At 38.0% G+C, this 8,969-nt stretch overlaps 1 non-coding gene across 1 annotated transcript; it reads right to left on the reverse strand.

Moving 5' to 3' along the window:
- Positions 1-1,868: 1,868 nt before the first annotated feature.
- Positions 1,869-1,953, reverse strand: TRNAR-UCU (transfer RNA arginine (anticodon UCU)). The gene is given in 2 exon segments: positions 1,869-1,904; positions 1,917-1,953. It is a non-coding gene; the product is annotated as a tRNA-Arg (tRNA).
- Positions 1,954-8,969: the final 7,016 nt, after the last annotated feature.

Here is an 8,969-nt window from a genome sequence, read left to right on the forward strand (position 1 = left end):
TAAAATGTGCTGCATTCTGAAATATTGTGCAGGACCTATTGGTATAAACATTGACTGTGTGTGATAACCCTAAATTGTATGGATGCTGGTGACTTTATTAATCCATTGGCTTCTTGAACGTCTGCATTTCTATGGGAGTTACATTATCCCAGCCTGACCAATCAAGGTTTAAGATTCAATACCCAAAAGAGGACAGGACGAAATGACGGAGCAAGTCATTTCATTACAGGTGGGTATAAATAAAAATTGTGATCAGAGAGGCAAGTCTATTTTATTGCACAAGGGACATCACCTGTCCCTTCCACAATAAAGGATCAGGCTAGTTGCACTTGTTTAATTTGTATTGTTTAGTCTGCTTGAAGATCCAGGCTCTACCATACCCCTGCATCATGTGATCTCACCATACAGTGCCTGTGCTATCGCCACCTGAAAATGCACCTACAATGTGCACATACGCATCAGAACTGGACGATGAAGAATTGGAAGGAAGTGGCCTAATCTGAGGATTCACATTTTCTTTAACATCATGTGGATGAACAAGTGTGTGCACATAGTTTACTGGGGGAAGAGATGGCCAGGTGAGGTGGTGTGAGTGAAAGGATCCGCTGCTATAGTATAGACACAGATGACAGCTTCAGAGGCCTTGCGGCATCTATCTATTGATGGTTGAAAGGCTTTTTAAATGGCACAAAGAGGACTTACACAAGATAAGGCAGGTGGCTTTAACATTTTGACTGATCAATAAACTTCTCAACTTCCTGATATGGGACATATGGACCCATTTGTGACCAGATAAATGTACACCTCCACATGCGCCCAATTCTGATTTCCATGGACCTATAAGGATCTTTATCTATACATAAACCTGACCTGCTATATCCACAGATGAAACATGCAAATGAGAAATGTTTTACCTGCTATTTGATTGTATTTCTTCTATTTGTCCAGATCTAAGATTTATTACATAGCACAGCCCTGTATGGCAAGGGAGAGAAGCTGCTGGAGTTCAATAAAACCTACAACTCTCTGGACTGGACAGAAAAAGGAGAAGCAGCACACTAATGAGCTCATCTCTCTGCTCTCTCTTTCTATTACTGGGCTCCTTATAATACTTCCCCCTCTGAGGTCTACTGTACAGGGACTGCAAAAGGTTAATACTAAGACAAATTCAACTATATTATCATTCATTTGAATGGGTTGGCACAATGCATGAGCCCTTTTTTCAGCACATTAGAATATAAATGCGTGTTGTAGCACATGTGTGTTTAGTGCTCTTAAAAATGAATGCAGCACAGCACAGGAATGTGCATGACCTGTGCATGACCTGCGGTGTGACCCATGTCTACCTGGCCTTAAATCAGGTCACCATTCATTTTATATATGTGCACGGCTGTCACGTGACTTCACAAGATGTCACATGAGCCCATAAAATATACAGCAGCACATACCTCTGCATTTTTAGTCCTTAAATACAAATTAAAGTGGACCTATCACCAAATTTTTAACATGGGCTATCAGGTGACGTGAGCAAGAAGATGGTGGCGCCCGCAGTTCCGTTTGCGCCGTAAAGACAGCGCAGGACTTGATGGGCTTGGTTTCAGAGGGATTGAAGGCTTTTCATCAGTAAAAGTGTTTTTTGTTAAAAGTTCCCCTTTAATTAGAATAAAATGACACCCAGCAACAGGATGATGTGAGATCTGCTGAGAAATTCTGCAGCAGGTAGAACATAATCAGATCCCTGGCTATGTACAATAAGCTTTGTATCTGTCTTCATTAGATAACATGCAAAATAAGTAAAGATTCGGCATTTTACCATACACAATAATCATTGACTAAATAAACCTAGCGAATGAGAATAAAAAAAAACCCGACTCCGCCGGGACTCGAACCCGGAACCTTTGAATGCCTTCCGCCTCTAGAAGTCCAATGCGCTATCCATTGCGCCACGGAGCCACCTGTTGGATTCGGAGGACAAAGCGTACATAACAGGGAGCTCCATGACGTAACTATAATCACATGTATTCAATATACTAAAAATCCGATGCTAGAATCCGAACTGTTCCGATGAGCGGAGCCGAGTAATCTTGCCGCTGCACTGCAGGAAACCCAATCGGATGTCGCTGTGGAAAATTCCACGACACAATAAATCGCCCAGATTGCTCAACACAAAATGAACGGAGCATGCGCAGTGCGTCACGGCCTGAAAGGTCTTTAAAGCGCACGCGTATCACTTAGAAGCGTTTAAGGGCTACATTTTCGTCCAGCCAAGAAGACATTTTTGTGTCGTCCCTGACAATACTACATAGAATCGTGGTTTTCGGAAAAATGTCTAATGATATGTGTTTTCTTGTCATGCCTACAGCTGCAGTTACAGCAATGCACCGCTAGAGGTCGCCCGCCTAAATACAGCCTCTGTAAGGCCATTGTAATTCAAGAGAAAAATGGGTATTCAGGATTATAAATGGTCAATAAAGTTGGTTCAAAAAACCTTGCGCCCATAACCTGCACCCTCTATATATATATACCTCATCACACGCACGTCTCCAAGACTTTTGTAAAGCTGTCCCCATTCTTCCTCGTCCTATTCGGCTTGCTCCTACTTTCTGCTCATTTAAAAGAGCCCTCAAAACCAATTTTTTCATACTTGCTTACCCATCTCCTTCTGTCTTTTGAAACTGTCACTACTTCCCACCACTACATATCGGCCCTCCTATTGTGTGTTACTTCCCCTACCTCCTAGATTGTAAGCTCTTCGGGGCAGGGTCCTCTCCTCCTCCTGTGTCACTGTCTGTATCTGACTGTCATTTGCAACCCCTATTTAATGTACAACACTGCGTAAAATGTTGGCGCTATATAAATCCTGTTTATTATTAAAAATAATAATATATACCAACACCTACCTTTTCTCCCTTATTTAGCAGTCAGTAGTAATTCTCCCTCTTGGATAATAGAAGACCCAAATCAACTCTGGTACAAATCCAGCACTCACAAGGGTTCACCTGCGTCATGCAGAAGTCACTGGAATTCTTTCCTTCAGTGGGCAGACATTTATCACCCTCATTCATCTTCCCTCCTTGTGTGTTACTTGCTCTACCTCCTAGATTGTAAGCTCCTCCGGGCAGGGTCCTCTCCTCCTCCTGTGTCACTGTATCTGCCTGTCATTTGCAACCCCTATTTAATGTACAGCGCTGCGTAATATGTTGGCGCTATATTATTATTATTATTACCGGTATTATTATTATTATTATTAATAATAAAAAACAGGATTTATATAGCGCCAACATAATATCCAGCGCTGTACAATAAATAGGATATATAAATCCTGTTTAATATTATTATTATTATTAATAATAATAATAATAATAATATTAGTCACTCTTCATGTTATTAGTATTCATTTCCTCATGGCCCAGGAGGACACTGGCATGAGAATTTACCAAAATCACCCTCTAATATTGATCAGTAATTTCTCCCAAACATTTCCCATAAACATTCCCTTGCCAGCTGTCATCCTTGGTGCCTGGGACTGTTACCCTCTATTCCCAGTCTGCAATCATCATCTGCCTCTCTTCTCCATATGCAATCACTGTCCCTGCTTCCTTTCCTACATGCACTATCATCTTCTAACCCCTTAGAGGAAATCCCCTACTATGGCACTGCCCAAGCTGTAATCATAACTATCACTAGGTTCTCTGATCTGACACAATCGCTGCTAAAACAGAATATGGCCCCCTTGGTAGTCCTTGGCACCCACGGCATGTGCTTTACATCTTCTATGGATTATCCCTTTGGTCTGCTGCAGTGATTTTTGGCTATTGATTGTCTAGTGATATTTTATTCTTTGTTCAGCTTTGGTTGATTTAACCCCTCTTCAATTTCCTTTAACGTTTTTTGGCAATTTGTTGAGTGAACCATTTAAAGATTTAACTTACTAAAAAAAGTTATAGCTGGACTTACACTTAATTCATTATTATTATTTATGCATATTTGTACAAGCAACAATAATACATTTCATTTTTCAATTTCATTTATGTTTATATTTAATCATTTATACTTATATTTCTGCAATAACAATTATCATTTTTAAAAACAATAATATTAAGATATGTTTTTTCATGTTTTTTATTATTATTAACAAACAAACTTATATAGAGCTAACATATTGTGCAGCGCTGTACATTAAATAGGGGTTGCAAATGACAGACAGACACAGACAGTGACATAGGAGGAGAGGACCCTGTCCCGAGGAGCTTACAATCTAAGAGGTGAGGAAAGTATCACACAATGTTTATTATTATACACAGTATTTATATAGTTTATATATTTATATAGCACGGACATATTACGCAGTGCGGCTATCCGCTAGGATGGATCCATGGTCGGTGCATGCTGTACACACTCCAGATTCCTGCCCGATATCTGCCCTGAGCCGATTATCGGGCAAGAAAAATTTGACGTGTGTACGTAGCTTAAGGTCAATTTTGGGAGGAAGCCAATTAACCTAACTGCATGTTTTTGGAATGTTTAGTTTCACAGATGTATCTTCTTGCAACTAAAAATAGGTCAACTTTTAGCTGGTGTGGGTTAGTGAACAGCACTATGCAATTCTTTTGTCATGGACTCTGGCATTCCATATTTATTGGAGCCTTAAAGTCCCAATATGAAGAAATGCAATTCGAACATGCGGCAATTAACTAGAAAAATAAAACGGACATTCACCTAACGTTCACTAGGTGGCAGTATATTACAATCTAAATAATTTCAGTCCTTTTGACACCCAAGGAACAAACTTTGATTCTTGTTTTTTTAGGTTTGGAATATATTTCTTATTTCTTTTTATTACATGTTTAAATCAGTTTTATTTAGTTATAGCAAATGTTCTGAAGACAAAACTAAGCTTTTTAATCAAAAATCTTTTTTATATGAGAAAAACCGGACTAGTACAGTAAGACTAAAAATTACATCTTTCTAAAATTATTTATGCAGTATCATTTAACATTGTACTACATCTGTTAAAAATAAATTGTAATTTATACATTAAAATAAGGGTCATCTAGGGTAATTTTTATCCTGATGATATCACCGATTAGGCTATGATGCACTGGTATTTCTGTGGTAAGACACTGCATGACTTTATCCAGGAAAAGCTGTTACCTACAGAAAAAATCTGGTTGGTCATTATAAGGGGAAGCTAATTTTTAGCTACGGTTTTCTATCTTTTAATTCAGTTTCCAAACTATAGTCCCTTGAGTCCCTTGTCTTTAACTTTTTTAAAAGTATGTAGCTATGGCATTTTACAGTTGGTGTTAAAAGTGTGCCTGAGCCCTGAAAGTCTCTTCAATACAAGGTGTTTGTGTGATCCCCTCCAAAGCACAAACAATGGTATTACTTTGTCCCAGTTCTCTGATATTTTAAAGTATGAGTTGTAGACTTTGGTCCTGATTTATTAAAGCTCTCGAAGGCTAGAGAAGACACACTTTCATCAGTGAAGCTGGGTGATTCAGCAAACATGGAATGGAGCTGGCTCTTTACGTCAGTCTTTTAGCAGAAAAAAGGAATATCTGAGGAAAGGAGCCTCACAGAGGCAAATTATAGGTATATGGATAAATATGCTTTGGATGAGAACTTACAAATACATTTTTAAAGCACCATCCATAATTCAAGTTCACTTATAAATAATCAGAAATATACACAGTGGTCTAAACTCCAGGGGGAAGGGACCAACTCATATGTAGGGAAAATGGAAACACTCGGGCTGAAAATCATTTATGATGAAGATAAATAATGGAAAAAGTTTTGTAGGGTGTGGAAAGTCATTTCCATAGGGTATTATCTATATCCACCAGTTTATGATTTCAGTGTGTGGGTGTAGCCAGTAACACAATATAAATGCACCCATATTCATCATAGACCAATAGACATACAGTGACACCTACCTAATGTTGGCAGCTTTGCTACAAGGGCACACATATGAAGTATTCTAGTAAATATGCAATGTGAGTCTTTTTCTATGTTGCATTTGTTTCTTTGGGCACTTTTAACATACATTCGAATTGCTGAAATATAATTGGTTCTGAGGAATCAGACCCTTGCACGTAGAAGACGGAGGTGTTACCATTGTTGAGTAAGCCATAGGGTGCTACATTAGGGTGTGATTGGGGATCCTTTATATGGATCCTTGTAAGTATTTAAACTTTTCAAGCATATTGTATTTACCAGAGATGATTCCGGTGTGATCACTGATCATCAAGAGTGCCAGTTCATTTCCACATTTGGATGAATTATACTATTATATTTATTAGATTAAAGAATAGACTGGATTTAATAGATTTAGTTGTGTTTATATTGTGAAGGTAATATGTGTAGATCAGTTTGGAATCTTTTGTTACACTTATAACAAGTACTGTTGTGCCACAATGAGGAAAGTATTGTTTTGTTGTGTAGTTTATATTCAGCATCCGTAATCTCTAAAAAGCATCTATGGATTAGTGAAGACATTATTATTATTATTATTTTTAAACAGGATTTACATAGCGCCAACATATTACGCAGCGCTGTACATTAAATAGGGGTTGCAAATGACAGACTAATACAGACAGTGATACAGGAGGAGAGGACCCTGCCCCGAAGAGCTAGCAATCTGACATGTGAACCAATAATTTCCATTAGCTCTGGTCAGAATTTGTGTGAATAAAATCACCTAAAATCTCTTTTATGCTTAACCATGCTAATTTTAAAGCTGATATTTTTACATTTGCAAATTTCTATAAAATAATATAATAATATATAATATAATAATATTTGTTCAGGTATTGTAAAAAATGCTCTATCCCTTTCTCCTAGTTGAGCTCCTGTGTTGTCATCCTGTGATGGAGACTACAAGTGGCTGCATCAACATTACAGCCAGGACAGACTGAGTAGATGGGCATTTGCACCCTGGGTCTATATTCAACATTTCAGCAAAATGGGCCAGTACATTAGGTGCAGGGGGCACAGTTAACCATCCCAATTGTTATATTTTTTATCTTGCAGCCATTGGATTTGCCATTAAAGCAGAACATATTTAGTCTTCTTCCGGGTTCAGAGTCCTCAAAAGTTTTGTATTGGTCAAGACAGACAAATGTATGACAGATAAGTTATTTTTACTGCAGCAAAGATATAGCATGCAACAAGGGCCCGTCTGTTTGCAATTTTTCTTCTGCTTAAAGGCAAGGTACAAATCAGGAGAGTGTGGCATGAGGCAGGTCATTCCCACAAGAGAAAAGGCAAAGCAAGAGCATAACTGCACAAATTATTGATTACCTTAAAGCATTTTTAAAAAGCAAATCAAACAAACATGATTAAAAACATTCATTTACATGTGAGATACTCCTATTGGATATTTTCCTTATTTCCCAGCTCTTTTTCTACGCTTTTCGTGGACCTAGTCGGCCTCCTCAGGAAGCAAGGAGATCTACAATAACAAAATTTGCATAATTCATTCTCAATCCTGTTTGTTATTCTTCAATTACAAAGTATTCTTATCATTCAATAACATTATCATCAATATCCGAATGGATGTACCTAGTTTATGCGGACATACGACTCTTCTCACACAGGGACACATGGGACAGCGATGGTGAAAGGTGTTTTTCCAAATATAATATCCAAGTAATATCCTTAATATAATAATATGATAGGTTAGGACTCCCCTATAGTTTAGTCCTGTTAATATTGCTATTAGAAATTGCCAGTCATTTGTCTTCATACCACTTGAATTTGCTTATAGCTGTCAACTAAAATGATCTGTGGTATGGGGCACACACATCTGCAGCAATTAAATGTGGCCCCCGACTTTAGTCAAAAGACAGCACCCCTGCAATCTTTTATTGGACAATGTGGTGCCCCAATCCATGTTAACAGTGTGATTTCAGGCTTTGTCAATAAAAGAACACAAACTATAGCTCACATAACAGGGTGTAATACAAATGTTATCATGTACTGGGGAAGGGGGAGGTGAAAACATAGGACACATTTTAGGGTCATGTAAAACTGGAACACACTCAAGGAGCAAAAGAACACTCATACACACTATGGCTGTAAGTAAAGTTTGCACCATCATATTGGGGGCAATAAAATAGTCAGACACATATACCCCCAAGCCAGATTGTCCGAGTCCTTTCTGGTTACACTGGCATGGCCCACTGTCATCACTATCTGAAATTGTCTTAAAAGAGAACATGTGCCTAGATAATGCACACTAAAGTATTAACATACTCTGAACAAACTGTAAGAAGCATGTACAAACCTTTAAGCAATTAATTTCTCTATCTTGTGGAGGGGTTACATTTTCAAAGGTCACAGACAATAGTTGAAATCCTTTGGAGACCAGATTTTGATCAGATTTTACCAGCTCTCTAATGTACACATCTAGTGGGGTTTTGTATGTTGTCAGGAACCAACCAAAACCAAACTCTTTCTTGTTATTTTAGCGTCTTTGAGAAGAAATACCTTCACATTAAAATCACCTAGATAGGTCTTAGTAGGTCTTGTTGTAAAGCCCTTTACGTCCTGTTGTGAAAAAACATTTAACGTCCATACTATGGGTAAATGTGCATTTTAAAATTTCTGTGCAGTCAGAGTCAATGCATGTAGACAGTAAGGGGCTGTCAAGAAGAAGCAACAAATGATGAATAAATGTGAAATCAATACAACTGAAAGAACACAACCCTGATTTTCAGCATCGTTCTTATTATTACCATACTGTTTATACAGATATAGGGTCAACAACAATTCTCACATATTGTACTGTGATTAGAAGTTGTGCCACCAGGTGGTAGTGTTATGTTTATTACTTGTATATTATATTGTCATTTTAGTGGAGCTACTTGGAAATAATATAATTTCCTGTTTCTATGTGTTCCTGTTGTTTTCCAGTAAAACAAGTAGGGCTCAGCCATGTGTCTACCACAATCTTGAATATTAGGAGT

Source organism: Pyxicephalus adspersus, chromosome 8, assembly GCF_032062135.1.
Source record: "Pyxicephalus adspersus chromosome 8, UCB_Pads_2.0, whole genome shotgun sequence".
NCBI lineage: Eukaryota > Metazoa > Chordata > Amphibia > Anura > Pyxicephalidae > Pyxicephalus > Pyxicephalus adspersus.